Source organism: Phyllobates terribilis, unplaced genomic scaffold (assembly GCF_046119375.1).
Source record: "Phyllobates terribilis strain yellow unplaced genomic scaffold, ASM4611937v1 Scaffold_8__6_contigs__length_399053987, whole genome shotgun sequence".
Classification (NCBI taxonomy): Eukaryota; Metazoa; Chordata; class Amphibia; order Anura; family Dendrobatidae; genus Phyllobates; species Phyllobates terribilis.
In genome coordinates, this window is record NW_027362768.1 from 24,278,010 (window position 1) to 24,296,084 (window position 18,075).

The 18,075-nt window shown below is 43.2% G+C and overlaps 1 long non-coding RNA gene across 1 annotated transcript in view; it reads right to left on the reverse strand.

Annotated features, from left to right (window-relative positions):
* The window catches only part of LOC141156664 (uncharacterized), a 120,134-nt gene that overhangs the window by 31,636 nt on the left and 70,423 nt on the right, over window positions 1–18,075 (reverse strand). Inside the window, exon 2 of the long non-coding RNA XR_012247698.1 lies at window positions 12,590–12,639. This is a non-coding gene — a long non-coding RNA (uncharacterized lncRNA). The remainder of the gene's footprint in view (window positions 1–12,589; window positions 12,640–18,075) is intronic.

Consider the following 18,075-nt stretch of genomic DNA (forward strand, 5'->3'; position numbering starts at 1 on the left):
TGGATCATTTTTTTAGGTCATCATTGGCAAATTAGTAATAATTCAATACCCGGCTCCCCCATTAAAGGGAAACTATCAGGTTTTTGCTATGTAATCTGAAGACAGAGTGCTGAAGGGGTTAAAACACAGACTTCAGCCTCTCTTATCAAGCTATGAGGTTTTCTTTGCTTACAATGATTATTTTAGGACTAGTGGCTCATCATTGCTGTGACTAGCTGGTCACATGAGCCCTGGCCCAACACGTTCCCTCCTGTGATAGGCAGCTCACTGTCACAGGATTACAAGGTATTGCCCATATGGTGTGAATTGGCTCTCTTTGTAAGTGCATTTTTTATGGAAATATCATCCTTCAAATAAATGGAAATTTTAATTACACCGGTGGAGTCTCCTCACTGGCTGGATTTTGTTCTGAAGTTGTGTTCAATGCAGCAGCCTGCTGCTATCCGAGAAGAAAGGCGGAAATACCGAGAAGGAGTTTATAGGTGAGAGGACTTTATCATTTTCTTTGTATAACTTTTCCCAGTGGTATTTTTAGTAGGAAGGTTGCAAGGTAATACATCCCCTTCCCTGTTGCAGAATTATAGCTCACACTTCCTATCTGACAAGACAAATTCTGTATCCCGTGCTCTCCTCCACAGTAAGTTACAACAGCCAGATCCAACTGTTATAACAGAATACAGGCAAATCAGAGCTGTGATAGGAATGGATGAGGGGATACGAACACTGAGAACAGGACTGAAAAATTATAGAAGAAGCTGTCAGACTTGTTACATCACTTCATATAGACACCTACCCTACATACATGTGACTGCTGCAGTCATAGCAATATAGTGGCATTATTAATTCATACTGTACTGCAGTGATAATATTACATGTACAATAACAGACGTGTAATAGAAGTATAGAGCATGTTTATACATATAGATATTTATACATACCAAGAATAGTATGTACTTATATAGTTAATGTAGATATACACATAGCATGTCAAAACTAACATTTTTGCACCTCTCCAGTCCATCCTTATCTCCGCTTGATTAATCCACCTCTCCTCTCGCTTCTCCTCCACCTCTCCCCTCAGCCAATCTCTTCACAGGCTTTTAATTCTCCAACAAATTCAGTTTAAACTAACTATCAAAGATTCACGAGGCTGCCCCTCATCTGGCTCCTCCACATATCTCCAAACTAATCTTCTGATATCTTCCTGACAAGTAATCTCCGGTCCTCACAAAATCTCCTTCTTTCCTCCACTCTTGTATGTTTCTCACCCAATCGCCTTCGAGATTTAACCTGAGCACCCCCTATCCTCTGAAATTCAGTGCCTCAATACCTCCAATTGTCTCCCACATTGCAACCGTCAGACACATCCTGAAAACTCACTTATACAGAGAAGCCTACAACTTGCAACGACCCCACTGTCACCTCCCTACCACCGTGCTGCTGTAAACTCCCACCCCTCGACCTATTGTTTCTTCCCCAATTACCCAGTAGAATGTAAGCCCCTAAGGGGGCGGTCCTCTCCTCCTCTGTATCCGTCTTTCACTGTTAGCTTGTTGAATTATAATTCATATGTATATTTTGTATGTAAATCCTCTTCACCTCTACAGCACCATGGAATCAATGGTAAAAATAGAATAGTTATAACATTTGAAAAAAGACATAGCTCTATCAAGTTCAACTTTTCTTGACCAATTACACATTATCACTAGATTATTTGTAACCCACTTTTTCATTTCTTACGAGAAAAACATCCTGTGTATGATAGTATTAAATGTTTGCAGTATATGGCAGCATTATTTCTAACTGCAGTTAGCAAGACAGAATAATTGACATATATACTGTATATAATATTCAAAACATTTTAACTTATGTCAATGCTTATTCAAAACTAAAATTCAACATTTCGCTTTGATGGAAGGTGACCTTTCAAAAGCAATAACTCTAATGGGCCCAGTTCTAGTTTACTCAGGTCTGACACAAGGCGGTTTTTAAAAAAATGCCAATTGAAACCAAATTAAAAATGTCAAAAAGGCTAGATCATTCAGAATAACCCCTGCCCAAATGCCACTTTAGATGCATGGCTGTATGTGACCATACCGGAAGGGTCCCTGTCTACACAGAATGATCATTAATTTATTGACCATTTCCCTATGAGTAATAAGACTTCATTAATACAAAGATGGTTATCAAGAATTTTTAATTGTAGAGTATGTGAAAAATCAAATAAATTATGTATTTTGTTCTATGTCGTGTGTTATGTCTGATTTTTGTATCCATATGATCAGGCTTAATGCTCTGTGATCATTCCCAATGGGAATTTATCATAAAAGAATAAGTAGTTTTAAAAAATAGAATAGAGTCCTACTTTGCATTTCTGTTTCATTTTTACAATCCGTGTTACAAAAGCAATGTACATTCTCTTTTTTCCCAGATTGTCACAATAAGTGATTAACGCTATAAAGCATCTGTTATGTTAGAAATTCATTATTAAACAAGCCCTATTAATTGAGAAATGGCCGACGTTACGTGTTCATTCTAATTTTCATACTTGAAACTAATCCCATAATTTTTTTTTTAATGAACAATACACCCCCTCTTCTAAATTCCTCCCATCTCTTTTTCCCAGTGAATATATTATGAAGTAGAACTGCATTCATGAGATAAAGCCGGCTTCCTCGCTGCAAGCAGTCAGATAATGTTCTGAGAGGGGCGTATGGGATTAATTGGGAAGAGGATAAGGGACGGAGGGGGGCGGATGCTGAACAGGCCGGCCAATCTGACGATAAGATCTGGCGATAAGATCAGTTCATTATTGAAGGCTTTCCTACAGCATGTCAGGAATATCAGAAAACCACTTTCTACAATATATCAAAGGAAGAAAGAATTTCAGTTGCTAACGAATCTGCTTGAATATTTAGTGTTTTCAAATGAGAAGATTATTGCACATCCGTGGAATTTGCACAGTATCGGGCTGCAGGACGCAGGGAGGAGAGTATGGATTTCACTCAAGAACTGTTACAACAGCAGGTCAAGCTCATAACTGTTAATGAGGTTCACTCTGAGCAAGTGACTACATTTTTATTATATGGCTTAAAGAAGGAGAGGAGGATTAATGAAGAAACAATATGATTCGTTCTGTCAATGTGAAAAAAGATATATTAAACTACTGTTGGGTTTGGCCGGAAGTGTTGGCACCGTTGAAATTGTTCCAAAAAATCAAGTATTTCTCCCAGAAAATTATTGTAATTACACATATTTTGTTGCACATGTTTATTTCCTTTGTGTGTATTGGAACAACACAAAAAAAAAACAGAGGAATAAAAAGCAAATTGGACATATTTTCACACAAAACCCAAAATAATGGTCCGGATAAAAATGTTGGCACCGTCAGCTTAAAATTTGGTTGCACACCCTTTGGAATAAATAGCTGCAGTAATGGATCCATTTTTTTGCTTACTGTATCCAGCAGGCAAAAAAAGGATTGGCTGCAAAGGAAAGAAAAACGGATGACTAATTAACTGATCCGTTTTCCATAGACCTCAATGTTAAAAAAACGGATCCAGCAGAGATCAGTTATTTAAAAACGGACTAAAAAGTTGTGTCTGCACAACTTTTTTGCCAACAGATTGCTGCTGGATCCGTTCTAACTGATCACTACTGGACATGTGAACATAGCCTAAGAAGGAAAAAGCTGTAAGAATAATTTAAAATTTCTTGCATCCACAGGCAGTTTTTAAAGAGTATGTGACTTTGTTAAACTGTCTCGTCGTATACATAAAATGCAGGGTTGAATTAACAACAATAACTCACTAATACCAGTTTCTGTTCAATTTAAAGCAGCACACCATTTTTTTATTTGAATTGTGCAGCATAGGCAATGTAGAAACTCTCATATGAGCCTAGATTTGATACCTTCCCTATGGTTGTTTTAGTTGGTTTACCACTCATGGTTGTTTTCCTTATTGATTCTTTCTTCCCCTCTAATATGGTTGCTATAATGCAACCAATTTTTCACCTGAATACCAAAAGGGTATTAGAGGGAACCTGTCCAGAAACTCTATTTACCTGAAGATATAGGGTTAAACTGCCGGTAAATAGCATTTAAATCCTGTGTAGCAGTTTTCTAGAACAGTAGTTACAGGGAGAAAAATTACTTTTATTCTCCCTGCAGCTTCCTGTCATTGGTGCAGGGATCTGTTATAGACACACTACACAGTGACCGTGCTATAATCACTCCCTGGAAAATTGATGATCTTCTTGCAATCAAAGTGCAGTGACTGTAACAACCTTCTGCACCAACCCTATGACTGGAAAAAAGCAGCTGCAAGGAGGATATAAGTTAATTTCTCTCTATAGCTGCTGCTCCAGTAAGCATGCCAGATATGATTTAAATGCTACAGTCAGTTTATTCCTGCAGATTACCAATATACAGTGGGGAAAAAGTATTTAGTCAACCACCAATTGTGCAAGAGTTCCCACTTAAAAAGATGAGAGAGGCTTGTAATTGACATCATAGGTAGACCTCAACTATGAGAGACAAAATGAGAAAACAAATCCTGAAAATCACATTGTCAGATTTGGAAAGAATTTTTTTTCAAATTTTGGTGGAAAATAAGTATTTGGTGAATTACAAAAGTTCATCTCAATACTTTGTTATATATCCTTTGTTGGCAATGACAGAGGTCAAACATTTTCTGTAAGTCTTCACAAGGTTGGCACACACTGTTGCTGGTATGTCGGCCCACTCCTCCATGCAGATCTCCTCTAGAGCAGTGATGTTTTGGGGCTGTTGCTGGGCAACACGGACTTTCAACTCTCTCCAAAGGTTTTCTATAGGGTTTAGATCTGGAGACTGGCTAGGCCACTCCAGGACCTTGAAATGCTTCTTACAAAGCCACTCCTTCATTGCCCTGGTGGTGTGCTTGGGATCATTGTCATGCTGAAAGACCCTGTCACGTTTAATCTTCAATGCCCTTGCTGATGGAAGGAGGTTTGCACTCAAAATCTCACTATACATGGCCCCATTCATTCTTTCATGTGCACGGATCATCGTCCTGGTCCCTTGGAGAAACAGCACCAAAGCATGATGTTGCCACCCCCATGCTTCACAGTAGGTATGGTGTTCTTTGGATGCAACTCAGCATTCTTTCTCCTCCAAACACGACGAGTTGTGTTTCTACCAAACAGTTCTACTTTGGTTTCATCTGACCATATAATATTCTCCCAATACTCTTCTGGATCATCCAAATGCTCTCTAGCAAACTTCAGATGGGCCCGGATATGTAATGGCTTAAGCAGGGGGACATGTCTGGCACTGCAGGATCCAAGTCCCTGGCGGATCCCTAGTGTGTTACTGATGGTAGCCTGTGTAACGTTGGTCCCAGGTCTCTGCAGGTCATTCACTAGGTCCCCCTGTGTGGTTCTGGGATTTTTGCTCACTGTTCTTGAGATCATTTTGAGCCCATGGGATGAGATCTTGTGTGGAGCCCCAGATCAAGGGAGATTATCAGTGGTCTTGTATGTCTTCTATTTTCTAATTATTGCTCCCAAAGTTGATTTCTTCACACCAAGCTGCTTGCCTATTGCAGATTCAGTCTTCTCAGCCTTGTGCAGGGCTACAATTTTGTTTCTAGTGTCCTTGGACAGCTCTTTGGTCTTCACCATAGTGGAGTTTGGAGTGTGACTGAGGTTGCAGACAGGTGTCTTTTATACTGATAACAAGTTCAAACAGGTGCCAGTACTACAGGTAATGAGTGGAAGACAGAGGAGCCTCTTAAAGAAGAAGTTACAGGTCTGTGAGAGCCAGAAATCTTGCTTGTTTGCAGGTGACCAAATACTTATTTTCCACCAAAATTTGAAAAAAAATTCTTTCCAAATCAGACAATGATTTTCAGGATTTGTTTTCTCATTTCGTCTCTCATAGTTGAGGTCTACCTATGATGTCAATTACAGGTCTCTCTCATCTTTTTAAGTGGGAGAACTTGCACAATTGGTGGCTGACTAAATACTTTTTTTCCCCACTGTATATGCAAGTAAATAGCATTTTTGAAGGTGATAAGTTTCCTTTAAAGGGGATATCCACTATTAAAACAACCCATTCTCAATCATTATGCTGCCCCCAAGTAAAATAATTACAGCTAATCTCAAGTCTGGTGCCGGTGCTGCTTCAGTGGTGTTGGCACTTGCTCTTCTGAGGCTTGCATGACAGCTGAGCAGATGTTTCACTCTCTCTGGATGGAAGTGATATCCGGAAGAAATCAGAGCTGAGGCTGCTCTCACTTCCTCTGGAAGTGGAGTGGAGCAGCCGCTAATTGGCCACATGCATCATGTGACATAACAATGTCATGCGAGCCCTGGGAGACCAGTGCTGACACCACTGAAACAGCGACGGCACCGGAGTACAGCCATTATCTTTTTTACTTGGGTGAAACATAGTGACTGAGAAATGGTTAGTGGTCCGAGTAGTGGACAACCCCTTTAAGCAGCACAAAAAGCCATGCAGAAAAACAAGGGGTTGAAGCTGGGTGGGCAAGGCAGGAGCCTGAGAGCTGCCAGAAGTGATTCAATAGGCGATGATATAATCCTGTAGTTCACAGGAGGTTAGAGACTGACATCTTGTCTACACAGGTGAGCATGATGTTCTGTATTGGTGGTCAGACTGGAGGTCACATGACATTGCCATCCATAGTGAAAAGTTTAAAAGCTGTGGATGCAACTGCGCTGCGATTAAGTAAGTTACACAACTAGAATATTGCTGATAAGCTACCATCATATGTGCAAAAAAGATTGCCTTTTCAGATCTACCCTCAATATTTAGACCCAGACTATGCAGATGCAAAGAAAAGTTATATTTGCTTGCACAAATACATATACATAGAACACTTTATGTGTACATGCCTTCTGTATATGAATGACTAGTATCTTAATTTTCCCAAAAACATTATCTAATAATGAAATAGAACTCATCCATCTAAGGGAATATTAACTTTCATTGCTAATTATCACACATTATAATTACTTGAATAATCAGATAATACAACCCCTGTCTGCACTATAGAGTATGTTATTAAACTGATTCTCCACCCTGGGACTAAAAAGGGACACATTTCACATGTTTATTACCCCAGTTGGTGCCCTCTGTTTTTCTCTCACTGCCTCCTCTGCTCAGATCTGTGATCCATTCATCCTGCTTCCAAGACAGCCACAGCGGTGTAATGAGGAGAGCAGGGGTAAGTCTAAGCAACACTTCCCTTGTCTTTCCTGTGCTATGAGATAGAAGAGGCAAGGTAGGTGTGATTTAGGGTTATTATGGCATCCACGATGCTACTGTTACAGCAATTTTGGAAGCAGAAGGAATGGAACATAGATCTGAGCAGAGAAGGCAGAAGGGCTAAAATTGGGGACACCAGATAGGGTGAGCGTACATAAGAAAGTATTGTCACTTTTCAGTCCCAGGGTGGAAAATCGCTTTAGAGAGAATATTACTTCTGCCATTTAAAAAATACATAAAAAATATTTCTGCTCTTCGCCTATATCCCTTCTATTCTTTAAAGCCAATGGTATTGATAATTGATATTTTATTTCTTTATAAACTTTATGAAATAGTTTTGAGTATCTGGAGCTATAGGAGAGAAAATTAATTATTCTGTACAATAAATCAGGGCTACCCTTGGAAGAATATACCATAATCTGACTATACTGCAAATTGTTTCTATGAGCTAAGTACATAGTAGAGAAATGGCTTCAAATAGCTTCAACATACAGGCAATTCTCACAAAATTAGAATATCATCAAAAAGTTAATTTATTTCAGTTCTTCAATACAAAAAGTGAAAGTCATATACTATATAGAGTCATTACAAACAGAGTGATCTATTTCAAGTGTTTATATCTGTTAATGTTGATGATTATGGCTTACAGCCAATGAAAACACAAAAGTCATTATCTCAGTAAATTAGAATACTTTATAAACAACAGCTTGAAAAATGTTTTTAAAATCTGAAATGTTGGCCTACTGAAATGTATGTTCAGTAAATGCACTCAATACTTGGTCGGGGCTCCTTTTGCATCAATTACTGCATCAATGCGGCGTGGCATGGAGGCGATCAGCCTGTGGCACTGCTGAGGTGTTATGGAAGCCCAGGTTGCTTTGATAGCAGCCTTCAGCTCATCTGCATTGTTGGGTCTGGTGTCTCTCATCTTCCTCTTGACAATACCCCATAGATTCTCTATGGGTTAAGGTCAGGCGAGGTTGCTGGCCATTCAAGCACAGTGATACTGTTGTTTGTAAACCAGGTGTTGGTACTTTTGGCAATGTGAACAGGTGCCAAGTCCTGCTGGAGAATGACATTTCCATCTCCAAAAAGCTTGTTGGCAGAGGGAAGCATGAAGTGCTCTAAAATTTCCTGGTAGATGGCTGCGCTGACTTTGGTCTTGATAAAACACAGTGGACCTACACCAGCAGATGACATGGCTCCCCAAATCATCACCGATTGTGGAAACTTCACACTAGACCTCAAGCAGCTTGGATTGTGGCCTCTCCACTCTTCCTCCAGACTCTGGGATCTTGATTTCCAAATGAAATGCAAAATTTACTTTCATCTGAAAACAACACCTTGGACCACTGAGCATCAGTCCAGGTCTTTTTCTCCTTGGCCCAGGTAAGATGCTTCTGGTGTTGTCTATTGGTCATGAGTGGCTTGACACAAGGAATGCGACACTTGTAGCCCATGTCCTGGATACCTCTGTGTGTGGTGGCTCTTGAAGCAATGACTCCAGCAGCAGTCCACTCCTTGTGAATCTCCCTCAAATTTTTGAATGGCCTTTTCTTAACAATCCTGTCAAGGCTGGGGTTATCCCGGTTGCTTGTGCATCTTTTTCTACCAAAAGTTTTCCTTCCACTCAACTTTCCATTAATATGCTTAGATACAGCACTCTATGAACAGTCAGCTTCTTTAGCAATGACCTTTTGTGGCTTACCCTCCTTGTGGAGTGTGTCAATGACTGCCTTCTGGATATCTGTAAAGTCAGCAGTCTTCCCCATGATTGTGGAGCCTACTGAAACAGACTAAGGGACCCTTTTAAATGCTTCAGAAGCCTTTGCAGGTGTTTTTTTGTTAATTATTCTAATTTACTGAGATAATGACTTTTGTGTTTTCATTGGCTGTAAGCCATAATCATCAACATTAACAGAAATAAACACTTGAAATATATCACTCTGTTTGTAATGACTCTATATAATATATGGCTTTCACTTTTTGTATTGAAGAACTGAAATAAATTAACTTTTTGATGATATTCTAATTTTGTGAGACGCACCAGTAGTTCCAATGCAGCAATTCACATTTATATCTAAATATCTCAATATGCTATGACCATCCAAATTTGTGCATCCAGCAAAAACAAGCAAAATTTCTATACTATAAACATTAAAAGTATTTTAGTGCCTTAGATGCCCTATCCGAGGCCTCTCACCCAGCCATATCAGACCACTTGCTTTACACTGAGGACGGGCAAACAGCTCAAAACACGTCTGCAAATTGAGTGTCAAGTTTGGCTTCCTAATTCACATGTCAAGGCTTAAAAAAGGGTTGTTATTGACTTCTAGGATTACTACTTTCAGTAGGTTGCACTAGAGTTCCTGTCCTCTTCCTCTCTGAAGAGACTATACACATATAGCTGAACTAAAGACCCCGTCACACTAAGCGATGCAGCAGCGATCCCGACAACGATACGACCTGTCAGGGAGCGTTGCTGCATCGCTAATACATCGCTGGTGAGCTGTCAAACAGGCAGGCTCACCAGCGATCAGGGGAGCAGCGATATCGTGGAAAGAATCGTTCCACGATGTCCTGCTCCCGTTACCAGCCTGCTGCAAGCAGGAGCAGGCTGGTAACTATGGTAAACATCGGGTTACTAAGTGCGCGTGTGCCCCTAGTAACCCGCTGTTTACCATGGATACCACTCTGCTACGGTGCGCGGGAGCCTCCGCGCACCGTAGCAGAGTGGTATCCATGGTAAACAGCGGGTTACTAAGTGCGCGCGTGCCCCTAGTAACCCGATATTTACCATGGTTACCAGCCAGATCGTTGGTCCCGCTGGTCACACACAGCGATGTGTGCTGACCAGCGGGAGGCCAACGACCAAAAAATGGTCCAGGACACTTTGCAACGATCAGCGACCTCACAGCAGGGGCCTGATCGTTGCAAAGTGTCACACATAGCGACATCGCTGGTGAGGTCGCTGGTGAGTCACCAAAACCGTGACACAGCAGCGATCTCGCTAGCGATATCGCTTAGTGTGACGGGGCCTTAAGAATTACATTCAGTCTTAGGCATTATTTTACTGTTAATGAAAAAAATATGCCAGCAATATCCAGTCAGTGGGGGTCTGACTTGTGACACCTACAACACTCAGCTATTGTTTAAGAAGTAGCAGCATAATGAGGCATGGCCACTCTTATTTACTCTTAAAGGGGTGGTCCAAAATACAAACTTAATTTTCATCCTAAATCCCTATCTATTTAGTGCCATAATCTAAACTATTTTCTAATATATTTGAATAAAAAATTCCATATCCTTTCCTAACTACATTATCTTACTTCTTTTCTTGTTTCCTACTTCCATTTTGATGACGCTTCATTTCAGAATCCCATTGCATGCTAGGATGCACAAATGAGTGTCATCAGGGGGAAGAGGCTGTAGTCACTGCTGCAGCATACCAGAAACAAAGCATCTTTGGTGACGTTCGTTTCAAGGGCTGGGCTAGCCCAGCGTGATGTGCACTGTGCGATATGCATGATGGCAGCACACTTTCTCTCCCCAGTTCAGATCAGCAGTAACAAACTGGCAACAAAGTGCACATTCAGTGCACGTTGTCAGAATTCCCATTGTGCAGAGACCAGCCCCTCCCCCACCCGTGATGTAATTTTCTGGGGCAGCGCTGATCTCAGCACACCAGGTATTCTGACAGTGCGCACGCTCTGTTTACGGCTTGTTACAGCTGATCTAAGTAGATGAGAGAGCGCACTGTCAATGTGCACATTGCGCAGGGAGTAGCCCAGCCCGCGAAACAGAGATCACTGATGACGCTTCGCTTCAGTGACCGCAGCCTCTGCCCCCTGATGACACTTTGTTTGAGTATCCCAGCATGCACTGGGATTCTTAAACTAAATGTCATCAAAAAGGAAGTAGGAAAGAAAAAAAAAGAAAGAAAAGCAGTTAGATAGCATAGTTAGGGAGGATAGAGAATTTTTAATTCAAGTATATTAGAAAATATGTATTCAACAAATGTTTGATACTTGTTTATATTGATTTAAGTATTTCTGTCCTGGGATATATTTTTTCTTTGGTTGTTTCATATTAGAAAATAGTTAAGATTATGACATTAAATACTGTAAATATAGATTTAGGATGAAAATTTGTTTTTCGGACCACCCATTTAAGGAGCAGCACTGTGTCATGTAAATGGCATTGGCGCACTACATCAATGCTGTTGCATACTTGTAGCACTTTGAAGCTTAAAGGGAACCTGTCCGCAGAGCTTATGTCATTTGGTAGCTAATGCAATCATGTTAAATAGTTTAAAAATATCTTTTAGATAAGCCCATGTAGTTCTACTAGGTGGCTGAATGCAAAGGTATATTATGTTATGCATCATTCTACAATAGTCTTCTGAGAGGTTTTGCAGTGGTGACTACTAGTCATGGATGTAATCATATTTTCTGCTGTAATCATGCTCACTCTTGATTAACGTCCAACTTGGTGTGTAAGTTCAGCGTTAGCTGTGCCAAGCAGGCATCAAGTCAAGGAAGAGTGGGCATGACTACAGACGAGCCTGTGATTGCAGCTGGATATAGTCATCACTACAGCACCATCCAGATAACTGTTGGAGAGTGGTGCCCAGTGGTGTTATAGCTTTACTTTCTCTCCCCGAATAAAGATGCCAATTTCAATATGACATAACTGAAAATGTAATTACAAGTCCTGTAAGACATTAGCATTAGTTTAATAATCAAAAATCTGCCTGTATGTTCCCGTTATTCTTATCATTTTATACACTCTGTTTCAGCTTCCGTCTCATCTCAAGTGAAAAACAGAAACTTACATTGAACAGATGTGACAAATATCAGATATGAACATTACAGAAGATTCGATTTAGAGCAATTTGATTTTATTGTAAACGTAGAAATCCCTAATAGTCCATGGGAATAAGTAAGAACAGTGAGGCAATGGAGCTGCCAAGAGACAATGGAGAGAGACAATGGAGGAAGTTATCATTGTGAGGTCACTAAAAGAGTTCAAAAGGGGCCTGTAAGCCCCGGAAAACTGGTTACTTACTGTTACTAGATAAGGAAATCCAAAATTTATTCTGATTCCATATCTTTTAGTTGGGAAGGATTTTTTTCTCGAAAATGAAGAAAATTGATTTATACCTTATGGGTTTTGTTTGCCTGATTCGGGATCAAGATAGCGTTTAACAGACTGGACAAGATGGACCTAAGTTTTTCGTCATCTTTACAAACTAAGATACTAATTTACTGTTTCCCGCTTTCAATAAAATGTGAAATACAGAAAGTGTATAGTGCTCACCTCAAGTTATCTGCCATTGATTGTATTTCAAGTGCTGACAAGAATTTTACCTAAAAAGAGAAAGATTTGTCAGTCAAGTATTCATAGCACAGGATGGATATCTGTTTAAGACTTTGCATTTTGTCAGAGTTTTTGTTTTTGAAAACTCAACACAAGCTGATTACAAATGGCAAGAAGAATACTAAGACTGTGTTCACATCTACTTCTGTCCTTGTCCAGGATGATTTATTTAGCTTGAATATAACCATAAAACTCAGCATACAAGGAAATTTGACATGCAGATTTCAAAAACTCACTGGTCAGTTTATGCTCAGTAAAAAAGGCACAGTGGGCATGAGGTTTGTATAAAACTCATCCACTTGCTGGAACTGTTGGACGCCACATTATTGCACAGCAAATATATATAACTCAACAAAACCTCACTGAGAGAACTTGGCTAGGGATGAGCGAAACCGTGGAAGTTCAGGTTCTGTTACCCGATGCAAACTGTAGTCCAAAATTTGGTTTGGGTACCAGAACTCAAACCCCATTGAAAACAATGGAGACGCAAACTTTGGATCTGGAAAAAAATTCTCTCTCTCTCTCAACTTTCCCCGTAACTCAGAACTTTGCAATGGACTTCCAGAAGAAGTCAGATTCGGCATTTAGCGCAGGACTCTGTCTGGTACGAACCCCGAACTTTTAAATTTGGGTTCGCTCATCTGTAAACTTGACCTAAAAATGTCTGTCAGTAGCGAATCTGTTGTAACACTTTAATAAGTGAGAAAATGTGTTTATCTAATCGACACTGTTACAAGATGTAAAATATATTTAGCTCTTATCAAGCTGTGATGGAAGACCCATAATGATGACTGTGACCAACTCTAATTTTAGAACAACGTTAACTGAGGACTGATGTGGACATAATTGTAAAATGACAATTCATTCTTAATGGATTAATTATCATTGCGAATAAAGTTGATCTCCTGTTTGAAGGTATCCTGCATTAATTATTAAGCCATTACAGCATAAAGCCACTTCTCGTATCAGGAAGAGACAAAATCTAAGATAGAAACAAAATGAACATATACTCTGCTATAAGTAAGTGAAATGCAATAGTGCTTATGAATAATTTTGGGTATTTAGTAAATACTGTTTTTGATAAAAAAAAAAAAGCGTAAAAGCAACCAGCGACAAGGTGTAACCAGCAGAGACAGTACTAAACTCTAGGTTTAAAACCTTACCATGTGCCAAAGTGACATCAATGTGAATAAGGGCTGAGCAGTACCAGGGCCTAACTATGGACACCTAAGAATGGGGAGCTATATATGATTTTTACATAATTAATTTGCATTTTATTGCATGAAATAAGTATTTCATACAATAGAAAAACAGAACTTAATATTTGGTACATAAACCTTTGTTTGCAATTACAGAGGTCAGAAGTTTCCTGTAGTTCTTCACCAAGTTTGCACACACTGCAGCAGAGAATTTGACCCACTCCTCCATACAGATCTTCTTCAGATCTTTCAGGTGTTGGGGCTGTTGCTGGGCAACATTGAGTTTCAGCTCCCTCCAAAGATTTTCTATTGGGTTCAGGTCTGGAGACTGGCTAGGCCACTCCAGGACCTTGAAATGCTTCTTACGGAGCCACTCCTTATGTAACATACCTGGCGGCGACCTTGCATAGTGGTCCATCTCCCACTGTGCAAGAGCGCGCACTTGATCTCCAGTCCAGGGTGTCTCTCTGGCTTCCCTCCATGCTGTCTGTTTGCTTCTGTGTCTGCTGCTTATGGGCGGCGCCCGATCACTTCCTGCTTTTTGTACCTGCTGCAGGCACACCCTTTGTGCGTCCTCAGCCTATTGCTGTCTGTCACCTGGTATTTAAATCAGCTGCCCCATTAACCCATGCCTGAGCATCTTGCCCTGTCAGTTGGCTTTTGTCTCTGACATGCCAGGTCCTGTCTATGTTACCTGTCTTGCAGTATCTGTTCCCATGTCTGTACTGTGTCCTATCTGTGCACCTTAACCTGCAGTCTGTACTCGTTCCTTGCCTGTTCGTTCCGCCTTCCTGGAGGCTGTATTTCCAGGCCAGTCTGAACACGCTCCTTGCCTGTTCGTCCCGCCTCTCTGGGGGCCGTATTCCCAGACCCGCTCCTGTATCCCGCTGCAGTGTCGGTCTCCTCCGTACACTCAGTTCCAGTCTGAACTCTCTCCTATCTTTTACCTGTTTTTTCTCTATGTCCGTTCCTTTCCTTTTTCTGCAGAGTCTGAACTCGTACCTACTCCTGCTCGTTGTCACTGTACTTCCGTTTGTGAGTTTGTGGTCCACTCGCTACTTCTCTGCAAGTACCCTGTGGGTATCTGGTTCTGCCTTTCCCTTCTAGTCTGTTCCGTGTGAACAGAGCCCTGTTCCTTCCGCGTCTGCGGTTTTCGCTTTGCTCAGCTCTGTCCGCCGCGTCTGCGGTTTTCGCTTTGCTCAGCTCTGTCCGCCGCGTCTGCGGTTTTCGCTTTGCTCAGCTCTGTCCGCCGCGTCTGCGGTTTTCGCTTTGCTCAGCTCTGTCCGCCGCGTCTGCGGTTTTCGCTTTGCTCAGCTCTGTCCGCCGCGTCTGCGGTTTTCGCTTTGCTCAGCTCTGTCCGCCGCGTCTGCGGTTTTCGCTTTGCTCAGCTCTGTCCGCCGCGTCTGCGGTTTTCGCTTTGCTCAGCTCTGTCCGCCGCGTCTGCGGTTTTCGCTTTGCTCAGCTCTGTCCGCCGTGTCTGCGGTTTTCGCTTTGCTCAGCTCTGTCCGCCGCGTCTGCGGTTTTCGCTTTGCTCAGCTCTGTCCGCCGCGTTTGCGGTTTTCGCTTTGCTCAGCTCTGTCCGCCGCGTCTGCGGTTTTCGCTTTGCTCAGCTCTGTCCGCCGCGTCTGCGGTTTTCGCTTTGCTCAGCTCTGTCCGCCGCGTCTGCGGTTTTCGCTTTGCTCAGCTCTGTCCGCCGCGTCTGCGGTTTTCGCTTTGCTCAGCTCTGTCCGCCGCGTCTGCGGTTTTCGCTTTGCTCAGCTCTGTCCGCCGCGTCTGCGGTTTTCGCTTTGCTCAGCTCTGTCCGCCGCGTCTGCGGTTTTCGCTTTGCTCAGCTCTGTCCGCCGCGTCTGCGGTTTTCGCTTTGCTCAGCTCTGTCCGCCGCGTCTGCGGTTTTCGCTTTGCTCAGCTCTGTCCACCGCGTCTGCGGTTTTCGCTTTGCTCAGCTCTGTCCACCGCGTCTGCGGTTTTCGCTTTGCTCAGCTCTGTCCACCGCGTCTGCGGTTTTCGCTTTGCTCAGCTCTGTCTACCGCGTCTGCGGTTTCGAATTTGTCTCCCAGTCTGTACTGGACCCTACCCAGCTTGTGCTCTAGTCTGCCTGTTCCTGTATTCCCCGGTGTGGGTCAACAGCCGTGTCCGGAGTCTGACCTGGAGTAGACCCTGGTTCCTCTGCTCGGTTCCTCCCTGGTGCACTGGCGTCGTATGCCGTCGTGCGACCTTGGTCGGATCGGGCAGATACTTAGTTACGCCCCTCCAGGCACTCTCCGGTTCATGGCACAGTGGAATCACTACATAAACACGCACACGCCAGTCAGTCCGGGCGTGTGCATTACAGCATGCTCAGGCCATGGTTCCCGTTGAGCCCCACGGCCTTCGCTCTCTGAGAAGTTTTCCAGCGAATACATGCATTAAAATAAATAAATAAAACATTTTTTTTCCCTTTAGCTGAGTTCCAGGCGAATTACGCACCCGTCCAGATGGATCTATCTGCTCTCGTTCCTGCGGATCCGCTACGTTATTATGGGGATCCAAGACAAAGTCGTGCATTTGTGGAGCAATGCATGCTACACTTCAAGTTCTACCCTCTATGTTTTCCCACCGATCGGGTTAAGGTGGCATTCATTATGTCTTACCTGGCGGGTGATGCCTTGGAATGGATCAACCCCCTATATGAAACACAGGATCCGATCCTCCTGGACCTAATGGCCTTCCTGGTGGCCTTTCTAATGGTCTTTGATGATCCTAACCCGGAGGCTCCTGCTGAAGCTTCACTTCCCAATATCCCGGAGCAGCCCCAATGGGTAATGTGTGTGGGTAGCGCAATAGTCCTCCAGCCCAATGAGACTACTGCCCACCCAGAATCCTCACAGGGTGACTACGCTTTCCGGAATACTTCTCCCAACCTCAAGAGGCAGTCCAGACGTGCTAGGCGTAGAGGCAAGCCGTCACGCCAGGGTCTGTCCTCCCTGAGACCTACTGACCCCAACCTTGAAGTCCCTACTGAAGCTTCATCTCCCTGTATCCCGGAGAAGCCCCAACGGGTAATGTGCGTGGGTAGTGCACCAGTTCTCCTGCCCGAAGAGACTTCTGCCCATCCAGACTCCACACAGGAGAACTTCCTGCACCCGGCATCAGATGCTTCACCCACTTTAACCGGTGTGCATGTCCAAGGATGCTCCAAAGCTGTGGTTACCTCAGAGTCTGTGCACCTCTACTACCTGGCGGAGGACCCCCTGTTGCCTCCTGAATCCTCCGGGATACCACTCGATGACAAATGGAGAGAGACTTCTCTACACCCAGTACTCGATACTTTGTCCGCTTCGTCCTGTGAGCCTGACAATGGGTACCCCAAAGTGGTAGTTACCTCCGAGTCTCTACACCCCTCCGACCAGGCGGAGGACCTCCAGTTGTCTCCAGAACCCTTCGGGGTGCTACCTGGTAGCGAAAGGACAGAGACTCTCCTATACTCTGTACCTGATACCTCGCTCGCTTCGTCCAGTGAGTCCAACCTAGTGTACTCCGAAGCAGAGGTTACTCCCGAGTCTCTACACCCCTCTGACCAGGCGGAGGACCTCCAGTTGTCTCCAGAACCCTTCGGGGTGCCACCTGGTGGTGAATGGACAGAGACTTTCCAATACTCGGTACCCGATACCTCACCTGCTTCGTCCAGTGAGTCCGACCTAGTGTACTCTGAAGCAGATGTTTTCCCCGAGCCTCTGCACTCTTCTGACCCGGCAGAGGACCTCCAGTTGTTTCCTGACTCCTCCGGGGTACCACCAGATAACAAAGAGACAGTGACTTTTTTTCATCCTGTACCTGATAACCTGTCTATTTCTTCCTGTGAATTTGACAAGATGTACCTCGAAGCAGAGGCTATCCCCGAGTCTCTACACCCCTCCGACCAGGCGGAGGACCTCCAGTTGTCTCCTGAACCCTTCGGGGTGCTACCTGATAATGAATGGACAGGTACTCTTCTATATTCGGTACCTGATACCTCGCCCGCTTCATCCAGCGAGTCCGACCTAGTGTACTCCGAAGCAGAGGTTACCCCCGAGTCTCTGCACTATTCCGACCTGGCGGAGGACTCCCAGTTGTTTTCTGAATCCTCCTGGGTACCACCAGATAACAAGGTAACAGGGACTTTTCTACACCTTGTACCTGATACCTCGCCCATTTCATCCTGTGAGTTTGACAAGATGTACCCCGAAGCAGAGGTTACCCCCGAGTCTC